At 43.5% G+C, this 17,547-nt stretch overlaps 1 protein-coding gene across 1 annotated transcript in view; it reads right to left on the reverse strand.

Moving 5' to 3' along the window:
- ccnd2a (cyclin D2, a) overlaps positions 1-17,547 on the reverse strand; it is a 209,481-nt gene that overhangs the window by 45,942 nt on the left and 145,992 nt on the right. The gene's annotated exons all lie outside the window — the stretch shown is intronic.

Below are 17,547 nucleotides of genomic sequence, written 5' to 3' on the forward strand. Positions count from 1 at the left end.
CGTCTGAAACAGTCCTGGACTCCGGGCCAAGTCCTGCCTCAGCTCAGCTGCTGTTCCAGCCCTTGCATTTATCATACATGCATTTCCCTAGCAACAGCAGACTTTGTTATGTCCCAAATGGCACCCTATTCCCTATATTGCACTACTTTTGACAAGAGCCCTATGGGAAGCCTTTGGGCCCTGGTCAAAAGTAGTGCACTATAAAGGGAACAGGAATAAGATGCAGCCATTCATAGTCACTCAGACGCAGCAGGTCCYTCAAGCGGGGCGTCCAGACGACCCTAACTGCCGGGGGAGTGCAGGTCCAGGTCCCAGCCTGGAATGAAAGGGGACCTTGTCCAGGGGCTGTCTAAGTGTGGCTCTAAGTGGCATCCCAGTTCAGGTAGAGCGAGTCCTAAAGAGAGACAAACTACCTGACAAATATTTGTGTATTGAATTCACATCCTGGGCCAAATCAAGGAGGAGAAGCTGAACTTGGATAGATTTAGGCCATATTCCACCAACACAATTTTCCTCCCTGGATTCTTCACCTTGAAAAAAAAGAACAAAATAGAGAGGGGGAGTGAGAGGGAGAGACCAAAATAAAGTCTTGTGTTCAAAATGTCAGTTGCTTACGATTATAAGAAATCTTTTCCAGGTTTTTGCCATCTGTCACTTCTATGAACAGCAAGGTAGGAAATTGAGTATTTTTGGTTGTTTGGCCCGAGAATAATGAGCCTACTGAAAATTATTGTTATAGATGACCACTCAGCACCGTCCTCATATGGACCCAATTGAGCCGCACTCCGCCACTCCAGGATAAATCAATCTGATGATTTGGGAAAAGGGGAGGGAGCACAGGAGTCTGGGTACAAGGTAACAACATCCGCTGTGCCCCGGCATGAAGGTGCTGGAACTCCTCTCAACCAATCAGAGTGCAGCTCAGGGCTGCGGGGTTGAGGGGGTGGGGGGCTGAGGGAGAGGGAGTCTCAGTCTGCAGCCTGTTATCAGCCCGTAACACTCAGCCCCTATTTCAGCAACATGGGATTCAAGGCATATGTAGGCTGTTTAGGAAGTGGGGGACTGGATGCCCCTCAGACAAAACACTAGATAAGACTGATCGTAAGACACATTCCTTCAATGGATGATGCATATCCAATGAAATGCCACTGAGCGCACTKTAACAGGCTGACTTTGAGGGTATTTTCATAGATATCGGGTGAACCATTTACAAATTACAGTACTTTTTGTACATAGTCCCCCCATTTTAGGGGACAAAAAGTATTGGTACAAATTCACTTACATGTGTATTAAAGTAGTAAAAAGTTAAGTATTTGGCCCCATATTCAGCACGCAATGGCTACATCAAGCTTGTTACTACAAATTTGTTGGATGCATTTGCTGTTTGTTTTGGTTGTGTTTCAGATTTTTTTGTGCCCAACAGAAATGAATGGTAAATAATGTATTGTGTCATTTTAGAGTCACTTTTATTGTAAATAAGAATAGAATATGTTATTAAACACTTCTACATTAATGTGGATGTTACCATGATTACCATGTCATGGAAAGATAATGTTTTGCAAACACAGTGTATATATCCTGAATGAATCGTGAATAATGATGAGTGGAAAATTTTTACGCACAAATATCATACCCCCAAGACAAGCTAACCTATCACCATTACGATAACAGGGGAGTTTAGCATTTTTGGGGGAAAGGAAAGGGGGATACCTAGTCAGTTGTACAATTGAATACATTCAACTGAAATGTGTCTTAACCCAACCCCTCTGAATCAGAGAGGTGCGGGGGGCTGCCATAATCAACATCCATGTCTTCGGCGCCCGGGGAACAGTGGGTTAACTGCCTTGCTCAGGGGCAGAAAGACATATTTTTACCTTCTCAGGGTATGATATTTGTGCATCTGTAACTTTCTCACTAATCATTATTCAAGATTCATTCAGGATATATACACTGAGTTTGCAAAAAATGATCTTTCCATGACATAGACTGACCAGGTGAATCAAGGTGAAAGCTACAGTATGATCCCTTATGTCACCCGTTCAAACCACTTCAATCCGTGTAGATGAAGGGCGGGAGACAGGTTAAAGAAGGATTTTTAAGCCTTGAGACAAATTAGACATGGATTGTGTACAGTATGTGTGCAATTCAGAGGGGGAATGGGCAAGACAAGTGCCTTTGAACGGGGTATGGTTGTAGGTGCCAGGTGCACCGGTTTGAGTGTGTCAAGAACTGCAACGCTGCAGGTTTTTTACACTCAACAATTTCCTTTGTGTWTCAAGAATGGTCCACCATCCAAATCACATCCAGAACAACTGTGGGAAGCATTGGAGTAAACATGGGCCAGCATCCCTGTGGAACGCTTTTGACACCTTGTAGAGTCCATGCCCTGACGAATTGAGGCTGGCAAAAGGGGATGCAACTCCATATTAGAAAGGTGTTCCTAATATTTTGTACACTCAGTGTATTTAAATGCTTTTTTTTGTATATAAACTCCGCAAAAAAAGAAACGTCCCTTTTTCAGGACCCTGTCTTTCAAAGATAATTAGTAAAAATCCAAATAACTTCACAGATCTTCATTGTAAAGGGTTTAAAACACTGTTTCCCATGCTTGTTCAATGAACCATAAATATTTAATGAACATGCACCTGTGGCATGGTCGTTAAGACAATAACAGCTTACAGACGGTAGGCAATTAATGTCACAATTATGAAAACTTAGGACACTAAAGAGGTCTTTCTACTGACTCTGAAAAACAGAAAAAAAMAAAGATGCCCAGGGTCCCTGCTCATCTGCGTGAACGTGCCTTAGGCATGCTGCAAGGAGGCATGAGGACTGCAGATGTGGCCAGGGCAATAAATTGCAATGTCCGTACTGTGAGATGCCTAAGACAGCGCTACAGGGAGACAGGACGGACAGCTGATCGTCCTCACAGTGGCAGACCACGTGTAACAACACCTGCACAGGATTGGTACATCCGGACATCACACCTGCTGGACAGGTACAGGATGGCAACAACAACTGCCTGAGTTACACCAGGAACGCACAATCCTTCCATCAGTGCTCAGACTGTCCGCAATAGGCTGAGAGAGGCTGGACTGAGAGCTTGTAGGCCTGTTGTAAGGCAGCAACGTCGCCTATGGGCACAAACCCACCGTCGCTGGACCAGGCAGGACTGGTAAAAAGTGCTGTTCACTGACGAGCCGCGGTTTTGTCTCACCAGGGGTGATGGTCGGATTCGCGTTTATCGTTGAAGGAATGAGCGTTACACCAAGGCCTGTACTCTGGAGCYGGATCGATTTGGAGGTGGAGGGTCCGTCATGGTCTGGGGCGGTGTGTCACAGCATCATCGGACTGAGCTCGTTGTCATTGCAGGCAATCTCAACGCTGTGCGTTACAGGGAAGACATCCTCCTCCCTCATGTGGTACCCTTCCTGCAGGCTCATCCTGACATGACCCTCCAGCATGACAATGCCACCAGCCATACCGCTCATTCTGTGCGGGATTTCCTGCAAGACAGGAATGTCAGTGTTCTGCCATGGCCAGCGAAGAACCCGGATCTCAATCCCATTGAGCACGTCTGTGACCTGTTGGATCGGAGGTTGCGGGCTCGAGCCATTCCCCCCAGAAATGTCCGGGAACTTGCAGGTGCCTTAGTGGAAGAGTGGGGTAACATCTCACAGCAAGAACTAGCAAATCTGGTGCAGTCTATGAGGAGGAGATGCACTGCAGTACTTAATGTAGCTGGTGGCCACATCAGATACTGACTGTTACTTTTGATTTTGACCCCCCCCCTTTGTTCAGGGACACATTATTCAATTTCTGTTAGTCACATGTCTGTGGAACTTGTTCAGTTTATGTCTCAGTTGTTGAATCTTGTTATGTTCATACAAATATTTACACATGTTAAGTTTGCTGAAAATAAACGCAGTTGACAGTGAGAGGACGTTTCCTTTTTTTGCTGAGTTTACTAGTAGTATAAGTAGTATAGTATAAGTATTGTGTGTTTCTAGTTTGTTAGTTACTTCAAATGTAGTATTTTCAAATTCAAGTGGCTGCATCTACTGCTAGCTAGCTAACGCTAGCCAATTAAGTGATAATGSCCGAGAAGCCAGTATTTGGAGGATATATTGGCACGGGTGTCACAAGGCCTGAGCCAATATATCCTCCAAACGCTGGTTTCGAGGGCATTATCACTTTTATACAACGGGTCAAATAATGATTGACATATTTTCATAAATAATGTTATTTTAATAAATATATTRGTACTATTTCATCCTTCCACAAGATATAGTCCCAACACAAATCTAAGGTTGCTACCCAAGCCGTCTGGATGTTRGTTCTATCGGTTTGGTTGCCAGAGACGTGACCCAGTCATTTCAATTTTGGAGAATCTCTTATACAGTGGGTTAAAGTTATATATAGTAACCCTAGGTGTAAAATAGTAAATAATAGCTACTTCTCAGAAAGTATTCAACTGTCAAGAGGAGTAAAACAACGTTATCCACTATCGGCAAATCTATTTATTATGGCCATTGAAATGTTAGCTATTAAAATCAGATCCAACAATAATATCAAGAAGCTAGAAATCCGTGGCTTAAAAACAAAGGTGTCATTGTACGCTGATGATTCATGTTTTCTTTTAAATCCACAAGTTGGATCTCTTCACAGCCTCATAGAGGATCTAGATACTTTTTCTAACGTCTCTGGATTACAACCAAATTATGATAAGTAGATACAGTACGTATTGGATCACAAAAAAATMCAACTTTTATATTACTGGGTAGTTTACCAATAAAATGGTCTGGCGGTGATGTGGCCATACTCTGTATTCATATCCTGAAAGAAAGAAATAATCTCACTACAATACATTCGAATAGAAAGTTAACAAAAATATATAAGCTCTTGCAACCATGTAAAGGAAAATACCTGTCTATTTGTGAAGAAAAATCACCCTGATTAACTCTTTAGTCATATCCCAGTTAACTTATTTGCTTATGGCCTTGCCTATACCTAGCAACCTGTTTTTTAAATTATATGAGCAAAATATATTTTATTTTATTTGGAATGGCAAGCCAGACAAAATTAAACTGGCCTATTTATATAATTAATATGAATTCGGAGGACAGAAATMATTAAATATGAAAGCATTAGACCTCTCACTAAAAGCTTCAGTCATACAAAAGTTATACTTAAATCCGAACTGGTTCTCTATCAGATTAGTAAGAATGTCTCACCCCATGTTCAAGAATGGCCTTTTTCCCTTTATTCAGATTATAACCTCTCACTTTCGGTGATTTGAAAATGAAATGACTATATTGTTATTTTTAAAACGAGCCATAGAAAGTTGGTGACAATTTCAGTTTCATCCACCAGAAATGTTTAAACTAAAATATACTAATTGATAAAAATCCATTATCTTTCAAAATTGTTTAAAAATAAATGTATAATCTTTGCAAATGATATTATAAATAGGACTTGTGGAGTTATGTCACACATGCAGCTAACAAAAATATATGGACATTTCTGCTCTACCCAAAATTACAACCAACTTATTGCAGCATTGCCACAAAAATGGAAGAGGCAAGTGGAAGGGGGAAAAGTAAGGAACTTGTCTGTCGTCCATGCATTAAAGACCAAACTTGGTGTAACGGCCGTCTGAAGAAGAAGAAGTGGACCAAAGCGCAGTGTGGTAAGTGTTCATGATTTATTAATAAAACTGAACACTGAATAACAAAAACAACGAGAACAAACAAAACCGAAACAGTTCTGTCTGGTGCAGACACAAAACAGAAAACAACTACCCAAAAAACACAGGTGGGAAAAGGCTACCTAAGTATGGTTCTCAATCAGAGACAACGATAGACAGTTGCCTCTGATTGAGAACCACACCCGGCCAAACACACAGAAGAGAAAACATAGAACACAAAACATAGAATGCCCACCCCAACTCACGCCCTGACCAAACCAAAATAGAGACATAAAAAGGATCTCTAAGGTCAGGGCGTGACACTTGGTTAAAGAAAATTGTGATAAATTAATAATTATACCAGTTTCATRTACATACCAAAGCATTGTCAGCTGTGCCATATAGATTGCAAAATAGTTGGAAAGAGATTGTCGATGTACTGATTCCATGGCACATGGTTTATGAACTGATACGCAAAACAACGCTGGATTCAAATGTAAATGTTCTATTTACATTTACATTTAAGTCATTTAGCAGACGCTCTTATCCAGAGCGACTTACAAATTGGTGCATTCACCTTATGATATCCAGTGGAACAACCACTTTACAATAGTGCATCTAACTCTTTTAAGGGGGAGGGGGGGGTTAGAAGGATTACTTTATCCTATCCTAGGTATTCCTTAAAGAGGTGGGGTTTCAGGTGTCTCCGGAAGGTGGTGATTGACTCCGCTGACCTGGCGTCGTGAGGGAGATTGTTCCACCATTGGGGTGCCAGGGCAGCGAACAGTTTTGACTGGGCTGAGCGGGAACTGTACTTCCTCAGAGGTAGGGAGGCGAGCAGGCCAGAGGTGGACGAACGCAGTGCCCTTGTTTGGGTGTAGGGCCTGATCAGAGCTTGAAGGTACGGAGGTGCCGTTCCCCTCACAGCTCCGTTGTATAATATTTCAATTATTATACAAAATTCTTGCAACCAATATAATGTTATATATATGGGTGATACAACCATCCCAGCTCTGCAGATTTTGCTGCGAAGAGACAGAATCATTAGATAATTTGTTTTGGTARTGTCCATATGTAGCTTGTTTTTGGTCACAGGTCCAGGAATGGCTGAAGAATTGCAACATTTAACTGGAGCTAACTCTGCAAATAGCACAGCTGAATGATTTGAAAAGTCAATGGTTAATCGATCAATAATATAATAATACTTTGAGCAAAAATGTCTATCTTTAATTTACAATCTGTAGAATCTATGAGAATAAAAAGGTTCAGAACTTTTGTGAAACATCACAGCACAGTCGAAAAATGTATGGCAAATTGAAATCAAACTGYATGGTCTTCAGAGATAGATTGAAGGGTTTMAGGGTAGCTGAAGGATGGGATTAAAAACAAACAAAAGATAGCTATTGTAAAATAGATTGTGTCCGTAAAATGTATACAGTATGTAGAAGCTGGAAGTAGAAGCCTAAGTGTTGTTGTCCATTAGTTTACTCCAATTAGGGGAGGAGTGGTAGGGTTAGGGGAAAATATATATTTACATGTTTCTTTAAAATAATAATTGTATATATATTCAGAATATATATATATACACACACAGTACAGTAGTTTGGACACGCCTACTCATTCAAGGGTTTTTCTTTATTTTTACTATTTTCTACATTATTGAACAATAGTGAAGACGTCAAAACTATGAAATAACACATATGGAATCATGTAGTAACCAAAAAAGTGTTAAACAAATCCAAATATATTTTATATTTGAGATTCTTCAAAGTAGCCATCCTTTGCGTCGATGACAGCTTTGCTGGCTCAAAAGAGGTCTGATAAGGACTCAGCAAAAGCATACATTTCATCATTAACTACCTATTGATAACATACAATACAAGTTATGTGTTGGTTTAGAGTCATCAACCTACCTACCTAGTGTAGAATTGTATGTCCTCATCTGATCCCGCAAATTGCTGCAGACCAAAATGACTTATCTTCCAGCTCTCCCCTAAGCCTAGCTATCTCACTCTGCATGTCCTCCTTTCAGACCGGGCCAAGTCAACTGCTGCTGACRCAGGTACTGCACAGTAGTCGTGGTCCTGGGCAGTCAATGTCATCATCATCAACTTCATCTCCACCATCCTCTGCATGTTCAGTGCTCGGTCTCTCGCACATCTCGCCAAACACTGGGCCTTGAGGGAAGTGGCACTGCCCCCTCTTCAGATGCAGCCCTCCCGGTATCGGCTCAACTACACCCCCAGAAAGGAATACCTGCCACAAACAGAGCTTTTCCCTATGGTGAAATTGTCACGCCGAATGCTAATCACCCACTTCTTTCGTAGCTKATCATCGGCAGGGAAAGAGTGGAATGACCGACTGGAGAATTTTGCAGAGGAGTTGCACAGCGGCACACAGCAATGTTCAGAGGAGCTGGCCTCTCTTCTCTGAAATGTTATCCTTTCTTTCTTCATGGTACATGTCTTGATGCCCTTSATGGTGATGTCCTTATAGTCCAACAGCTAGCTAGCACCTATCAGCTAACGTTAGCTAGCTAGTAGTAGATGCTGCCACTTGAATTTGAAAATACAAAATTTGAAGAAACTAACAAACTACAAACACAATACTTATACTAACTATACTACTTATACTAGAATGATATACTAAATGGTGTTACCCTTGGGGAGGGTGCACAAACTTTTGAAAACAGGGGGGCCAATAATTTTGACCCCTATCTTTTGTGATTTTTTTTTATTACTACTCAAACTAAGAAAAAATGTCTCAGTAATTGTATTAGTATAAAGGAATATAATTGTTCATATTTTTGTGCACACAATATAGCTCAGTATTTGTATTATTTATTTTATACAGTATTTTTTGCTCATCTTCATCAATGGTGCCAATAGTTCTGGAATTGACTGTAAAGTAATTTTTACAGTGGGTATTTACCCTCGTTGCAGCCTGTAAGTAATGTTTCCACATACAATATAAACAAAGATGAAGCGATAAGATTGTCATGTCTCAGGGTGCACCATGCGTGTTTTAGAGAATATCCCAAAACAGAGAGCCAATAGGTAGAAGCACGGGTAAGATAAAAGCCGCCAGACTTCCTTGATATTTTGCCATAGGGCTGATCAGCTGGAAAGCACTGCAGATTGAGACACTTAGCCCCCCTGTTCTTCCAGGTAAAAAAGGAATGTATTTACATCTAAATAATACTGTGTACAGTAAGGTCAGGTATGCTCCAGCACAGTGGTTCCCAACCTGTACCACCAACTGAATTTTGCTCTGCCCGGAGTACCCTTGAYGTACCCCCTCAAGTGCATTTTACCAGCGGGCCTAAGTTCTCATGTGTTTTTTCAAGTACCAACCGTGTATTGACCAAATCCCCCTAGGGGTCCTAGTACCCCTGGTTGGGAACCACTGCTCTAGCAGAATCAGTGAGAGTGGGGCCTGGTGATATCCTCCTGTTAGAACGTTTGACAGTTTACCCCTGTTGACCTGATACCAATTTAATGCCCTCAGAAGGCTTATCAACCTACAGGTTTATATTTGCAAAGTAATGACATCGGTATGTGTGTCGTATTTCACAGGCCCTGAGACTACAGAGATTCCCATGTCACTCACTTTTACTATCCCCATATAGGTGTGGACTCTAGACACATGACGTGGGACTCGGGTCTGACTTGAGTCCCAAATTTGATGACTTGAGACATGACTTCATAGAGCATACAGTGCCTTCAGAAAGTATTCACAATGCTTGACTTTTTCCACATTTTGTCGTGTTACAGCCTGAATTTAACATGGATTGAATTGAGATTTTGTGTCACTGGTCTACACACAACACCCCATAATGTCAACGTGGAATTATGTTTTTTGACATTTTTACAAATTAATAGCAAAATGAAAAGCTGAAATATCTTGAGATCCCTTTGTTATGGAAAGCGTAAATAAGTTTAGGAGTACAAATGTGCTTAACAAGTCACATAAGTTGCATGGACTCACTATGTGTGCAATAATACCCCACACATACAATTATCTGTAAGGTTCCTCCGTCGAGCAGTGAATTTCAAACACAGATTCAACCACAAAGACAAGGGAGGTTCTTCTTGAGACTCGACTTTGACTTGACTGATGACTTGAAATTATCTGGCCAGGTTTTGTAACCTTTCGTCACAAATTTTGAGTCACAGAGTCTCCGTGGATTACTCTCCAAGCAGCCAGCCTCCTAGCCAGTCACCTAACGTAGAGTAACCTAACGTAACAGCCAGAGACAGTATCGCACTTCCCAAAAAACTGATTGGCTAGTGAAACGCACACTCGGCCCTCTGATTGGACCAGTAAACTGTCAATCAACACAGGTCAGGTGAGCTAACACAGTGAGAACGTTTTGGAGGTTCGCGAGTGTGAAACTAAATGGGATAAAAAAAAGTATACTTATTTTAATAGGCTACATATAGCCTACCATATGTATTCTATATTTATACCTTTGCTTATTCGATCAGGTCACTAACATAGGCCTACTACGGCATTGCACCAAATTCGTTTAAAAAACATATAATCTGTGCTTAAGAACCAAAAAGTTGCGTGTCTTGACTGTTGACCAATGACCAGTCATCAGCATTGGTGCGCAAAGGCTGGCAATACATCCAAATTAGTGACCAGAAAGCGCTTTTTTCATTTTCTCATTTTCTCTATTTTTGCCTGGCAAAAATAGAGCAGCCTACCTACATTAATATTATCCATATAAAATGCAGTTTAGCAATCTGCTATGGACACATCTTTGCCACAACAATAGGCTACCTAGTGATTTCAGTGATCATTTTCATATTTCAGWTAGGCCAATTCTGGTGGGTTATAAGATAATTATATACCTCAGTGATGGCACTGGCTATATGTCTAAAGATAGCTGTAACATTGCACTGCCTTCCATACTTATGGGATGAAGATGTAACATATTCTATCAAGCTTTGAACCACTCGTTTTTGGGTGACGGGGGTCAAGAAGTTTGAGATTCACTGAGCTAGCGAACAGATTGTTGATTTGCTGTACAGCTATAGGATCAGGTGCAGCGCAAACATCAAATTGTAGGGAGAGAGGATTACCATAAATAAATATGCAGCTCCCCAAAAATGTGCAAGCTCACCAGCAATGGGGCATCAAGCAGCAATTACTAGCATTGGCTTACTGGTCTTTTGGTATGTCAAAATTGGTTGAAATGTATCATTTAATTATGAAACTTGCATTTGGACTTTGTTGTTAAAATGTATAATTACATAACCAAAATGTGTTGTAGACAAAATAATGAAAAGAGCTGTCCAGTAACCTCAATAAATAGACAAAGATTTGTAGTTGAACAAGTCGTTGCATGTATAGATTTCTTTTTAACTTGACTTGACTCGCTCTTAGAAAGCACGACTTGGACCTGACTTGAGACTCGGACCTTGAAACTTGAGACATGCTTGTGACTCGAAAAATAGTCACTTGGTCCCACCTCTGCTGTAATATACAACCCTGAATGAACCCCATCACCAATCCTCCCATTCCCTCTCATCTTTTGGTTTCTTTATCTTTACAACCTCCTCCTGATCCGTCTTTTATCGCAACCTGCACCCTTCATCACTGTCTAGTAAAACTCTCACCCACGGGGGAGACCGTCTGGGCAGCAGACTACTACAGGTGTGTGGGGGGGGGTGCACGGCTGGTCTAGGGGGGACTGGAGATTAGAGTCGGTCCCCGTCACTGGTGGTGTTGTGCCTCAGCAGTGCAGTGTTTCTGTCTGGTACATCTGCTGCCCCATATATCTATGACCCAGGCTGACTGACAGAGTCTCTTTGCGCCTTAGCCAGGAAACACAAGCTGGCGTACCCCAGCCCAGCAGAGCTATCCCTCTCTTTTGTGGGCTTGAGTTATGACGTGCCACAATCATTTGCTGCTCGCAGACAGCTGCCCTGACAATTGGTGACAAGTAAGGCAGTGTATGAAGGGATGGCATAGCATGGCTGGTAGCTGGACCAGAGTGTGGGGGCACATAGGAGAGAGCCAACAGTTAGAGAGACAGCCTGTTGATTAAGTCTGTAAAAAATAACCGTTTTTAATAACAAAAAACGACTGAGTGTTGAACACTGGTCCTGTCAGCAGTCTTTAGTATTAAAGCGCAGGGCTGTCCCATATGTTCACATGTCGTTAGCTTTCACACACTGGTAGCTAATGCACCCTAGTGTAGCATTACTAGGCTAATAATGAATGAAAAGCATTAACAAACGTTCCTGTTTTTCAATGCCAAAAAGTACTTATCGCTCAGCCCACAATGAACGTTCTTTGCACATGTGGACTCCACATCGTGCATAAGAAAGAACCAGTTAAAAACAATAACAGATGCTCTAATAATCCATTCAAGAGATTAGTTGGTTTTGGTAAGTTTGCGTCACTAAAAAAACAACTCGGTTTACCAAGTTTAATGAACAATGAACGGCATGCTGTCCAGTGTCATTTGGGGTCGTTAGTCAACCAGAGACACAGGGCCGTTACAACTTAGCCACTTACACTGTTGCAAAATACAGTTGGGATTGTGAAGGTCACAGAATAAGATTGAGATACAGTGCTGCTCAGTACAGTGGAGTACAGGACACTACAGTAGTACAGTAGAGTACAAAACAGTACAGTAGAGTACAGAACAGTACAGTAGAGTACAGAACAGTACAGTAGAGTGCAGGACAGTAGAGTGAACAACACTATATAGTGGGGTCATTAAAATCATCAACAAAAGTTTCCTCTGCACACCTACGGTAGCCTACATCCTCTGCCCACCAAAGCGTATCCTTAGACACACCAAGAACCACCAGCAAGGGGCCCATGCAACATTACTCTGCTCTATTTGTTACAGTACAGACAGGAACTAGGAAAAGAGGCAGCACGAGAGGGAAGGAGAGAGATAGAGAGAGAGAGTAAGGAAGAGGGAGAAGAGAGAGAGGAGGGTTCTCTGCACAAAAGAGAAGACTGGATTAAGTCATGAGCAGCAAGCGACATAAGTTGGATTTTTAACGGATGAGATCACATCCTCTTCCCTAAACAGTGAAGGAACTCATCCTCAGTCGGACAGCAACAAACGCTGCGGACATCCATTACAAGGAGAGTGGCATGCAACCGTCCAGCACGCAGGCTGGTCAGAGCTGCCACACATTTCAGCAGTCTGCACAGTGGGACAGGCATCCAGTGTGCAAGAGATAGAGAGAGAGATGGGGATGTGGGGGGGGGTGTTGTGCATGCATGTGTGTAAGGGTTGATTCCATGGAGAGGGAAAAGTAGAATGCAACATGTTTCTTGTGTCAAGGCTTCCTGACAATCTATAGATCACAACTAATCGCTATTTCATATAATTCAATCTGGATGACGCAGATCCAACACGATGTGTTCTGAAGTTGAAGTTGCAATCCGTCGCCTATTTTTAAATTTAAGGCTGAAAAGCACCGATTTGGATCAAGTGAATATAACATTCCTTTATCACACTGTATGCAATGGATGAGCTATTGGTAATTGAAATAGGAAACGAATGTTACGTTTCAGGAACTGAAGTTGAACGCAGTTCTAATCAAGATCTATGTCGAGCAGATTCGGTTGAAGCGTATTCCTGTACAAAAAAAAAGCAGTTTTGCATAACTATGATTATCCAATGTTGGTTTAATCTGGGTCTGGGAAATTGGCCCTTAGAGACCACAGCAATACTTTGAATTGTGTGGCGCAGAACTGTGTGGACCCCTTTCTTCCCCCCTCCCATCTCGCCCCCAGACACAGACATGACCCTTCGTCTAGAGCCTAAAGGGTGGGGTAATGACATTCTGAACTGGTGAGCTGAGCGGAGATGGTGCACAGATGGAGATACCCTAGACTCAACACCATGAAGACAACGAAAAACCAAATAAAAAAAAACAAAGGAGGGGGGATACCAAAATAAAACGACAACAGTGTGTTGTGGGAATTTTCCTCCATTCCTCAAATATTTTCTGCATGGACCAGTTGCCTGTTATTCATTCTCTCTCTCCCTCTCTCTCTCTCAGCCCCCCAGCCTCTCCTCTCCAGACTGGCTTTCACTTTGGGGGGCCCTCAGCCACCCTGGACTGACCAGAGAGCTTTTAAGGTACCCTGATGGATGCTAATGCCGGACTCTTTGATCTGTCAGCAGGCCTCTCTCTTTCGTCTCACTTCTCTCTCTCTTTCTCACTCTCGCTCCTCTCTCTCACTCCTCTCTCACCCTCTCTCCTCTCTTGCTGTCCTAAAAACATGTAAATCCCCTCCTCACTGACACCTGGGACAAAAAACCCAGATAGAGTCAGCAAAGAACTTGCTCTCTGAGAAAAAAAAGAAAAGCTGATTCCAAACGTGGTATAACTTTAGATTGAGAGAAAGATTGAGACAGAGTGAACAACAAAGAGAGAAAGGCAGAGGTAGGCTGACAAAACAGAGACAGTGAGGACATGCAGGAGAGAGGAGAAGGAGGTGGAGGAAAGGTTAAAAGGATAAAGAGAGAGAGAGACAAAGAGGAAATACAGACGGAAGGGAAAAAACAAGAGGAGGCAGGGTAGAGCATTTTGGGGAGGAACAATGTCGGCGAGGCGGTTCGGTCACAGCCAGGTGCGGATGTGTCTGTGCAGTTGAGAATTTAGGAAGGAAACACTGAAAAAGGAACAGTCAGCAGCAGCGGCGGCCACAGCAGCACTCTGAATGGTGAGGGTGCCGGGTGGACAGCTGGAGGCAGCTGATTGGCTAAGAGGCTGTGGAACTCAGGACTGCTGCTGCTTCCTGCGGCCAGCTGCTGTGCCCAGGGCCCCCAATGACAAGGCTTATAATTGATTACTAGCTGGCAGTTCAATGGGGTGGCCAGAGAGCACAGCACAGAGACAGTAAAGTACTGTAGCTACATCGGGACTCACTGTATCCTCCTTCCAAGAAAAGGCCTCAGAGATGGAGAGAGAGAGAGAGAGAGAGAGAGAGAGAGAGAGAGAGAGAGAGAGAGAGAGAGAGAGAGAGAGAGAGATTCCTCTGCGGCCCTCGATGCGATCACTCTCTCTGGCTGCTCCGGCAGCGTGGCCTTGCACGTGCTCAAACCACTCTCAGCCAGGCAGGCATTTTTCTTCTTACTTCCCTTCCTTCACCACACCAGCGTTTCTCTCCCTCGTTCTATAACCTCCAGAGAACGACAGAGGAAATGGATGCCTTTCAGTTGGAGATGAAAGTGCATTGAAAAGTGCTCAACATCAAAGCGGCCCAGTGAAAGTATATGGATGGCTTGCTGGTATTGCTGCACAGAGTTAAACAGAGCTGGTTTGCATTGCTGGAGACTGTCGAGCTTCCTGTGTGCAGCCAGCAGCGCATGCTGCCAACCCTGGGCCCCATACTTACTGCAGATAGATATAAAGAGCTCTTGTGAGGCACATTCAGCCGAGGCCTTAATTCACTTTATTACTTTCATTGCTTTATTAGATTGTGAAGGGGGAAAGAATCATCTATGTTTCTAAAATAAGATAGGATATTTCCCTGCCCTACTGGAGGCAGAGCAGAGGGCTGATCAAAGCCTTCTGGAGGCCTGAGGCTGGCCTCACCAAGRGAACGCACCTCCGCTTTGGTAATGGTCCTGTCCCTCTCGTACCCTCTCGTACCCTCTCTCCCTTCCTAACACACAGGCATGATGTAATCTCTGTGGTTCCAGGAGGAGAGCAGGAAGCAGAGCAGTCCTCCTCATTGTTGCTTTGGTACAGTAGCAGCATCCCCCTCTACAGGACACGACCAGCCCCCAGGGGCCTCTCTCTGTATCAGGGGGAAGGAAGCAGCATCTCCAGCCCATCCAGCTACCAGAGAGGAAGGGAAGTGTCAAAGAGTTATCTTAGCTGGAGCTGATCCACTCCACTGGACCCTCTCACTATAGAGAGACTGACTGTGTGAGAGATGACACCGCCAAGCAGGAAGTAGCTGGAGCTGATCCCCTCCACTGGACCCTCTCACTATAGAGAGACTGACTGTGTGAGAGGGGACACCGCCAAGCCAGGAAGTAGCTGGAGCTGGTTCCCTTCACTGGACCCTCTCACTATAGAGAGAAGACTGACTGTGTGAGGGGCCGCCAAGCAGGAAGTAGCTGGGGCTGATCCCCTCCACTGGACCCTCTCACTATAGAGAGACTGACTGTGTGAGAGGGGACACCGCCAAGCAGGAGGTGTGTGTAGCTCAAGACCAACAACTGGAGGACAAATAGACAGGTTAGTGTAAGAAACAGTACTACTGCTCATTTCAAAACTGTCCAGTCCATCAAATGAAAAGTGTCATTCTGGCCGCGTTGGGTTCCAATTTGCAACGGACTGACTCACTGTTTCTGTGGCTGAGAAATCATCTCAGAGCTCGCGCACCATAAGTCAAGTGTCAACCAGACAGTGGAAATTTCCCTGAGTCATCACTTTGAATGGCAGCGTTGAACTAGGACGCTTCACCACCGCGATTTTCTCCATCTCAAACAAAAGGCCCCGTCTCCACCTCCACCGAGACAATGTAGCCATCTAAACCTAGGCCGTGTAACCCGCACCTCCTGAAATGGTGAGGTAAGCGCAAATACATAGTTTGCTTCTAAGAACCAGTCGTTCACCTAGATGATAACACAGGAAACAATTCTAACACACTGGGCAACGTTGTCGATTTGAAGTCACACCTCTAAAAGTACAACGGACAAATGTAAAAGCTTGCTTCAGTCTCTCAGTCACAATCCTCTACTTTTGCAAAATGAGTAAGTCAGAGAGAGAAAAATGACTGTGGCCAACAATTTATATTTTTTCTTTCCCTTGGCTTTGTCGTTGAGGTGCACAGACGAGAAAGTGGAWCGGAGAATGAGCTGGAAAAAGGCCTTTCTTTGGTGAGAGCCAGTGCCTGTGTCCCAAACGGCACCACCATTCCCATATAGTGCACTATGGGTCCTGGTCAAAAGCAGTGTGCTATAAAGGGAATAGGATTCCATTTGGGACCCATCCTCAGTGAGAGCAAGAAGGGAGGGGGGGGCTGTGTATTCACTGCCAGGTAGAGAGATGCCTAGTCTCAGTCCATGGTGTCTGCAGGATGCAGGGCTGCAGCTGAAGGTAATCCTGCCGGAAGGAGACCAGGTAGGGAACACCTCTAGCCTGCAGGACCTGGCCCTCCCCCTTCCATGTTCTTGGCCCCAGCCCAATTGCAAGACAGCACAGATACTGTATCCAGTACTACATGGACCCATCTATGACAGAGAATTCATATTGATCACATCCAACTACTAGTCCTATATAACACCACTTTCACATACTTCTAAAAACCTCTCTCTAGATGGGAATGTCCCATAGTAAAAGTTGACACGTAACATTGGTGCCATACCAAGAATACATGAGCATCTGTGACGTAAGAGAGAGAGAGCATTTTTTCCCCTCTGCTATAATTGGCCAGCTACAGTTACCGTGAGGCTACATCATTGCATCACTTCCTATATGAGGGCATTCATGTTTCGTTTGATTTATAATTGTATTTTTTTTGTTGTGTGTGTTTTCTTTTTTGCTGATAAGACGTGGGCTTGCAGAGGCACATCCTTGACTGCTCTTGTTCTGCGACTAAAAATAAGCGGTGAAGTAATGTGAAAAACTCTGCTCTATTTACATTCTGGTGAGTTAGGGCTGCTGAGAAGTGGAATCTGTGCTAGATGACTTAGGGGGAATTTCACTCTGGCTGCACTGTGCAAGCAAGCAAGCAGACAAGAGACACAGAGAGAGAAAATAGAGAGAATACAGGGGAACACAGAGAGAAACACTGAGAAAGAAAGATAGAGAGAAACAGAGAAACGAGAGAGAGCAAGAGAAGAGAGGCAGAGAAAGAGAGGC

Source organism: Salvelinus sp. IW2-2015, linkage group LG26, assembly GCF_002910315.2.
Source record: "Salvelinus sp. IW2-2015 linkage group LG26, ASM291031v2, whole genome shotgun sequence".
Classification (NCBI taxonomy): Eukaryota; Metazoa; Chordata; class Actinopteri; order Salmoniformes; family Salmonidae; genus Salvelinus; species Salvelinus sp. IW2-2015.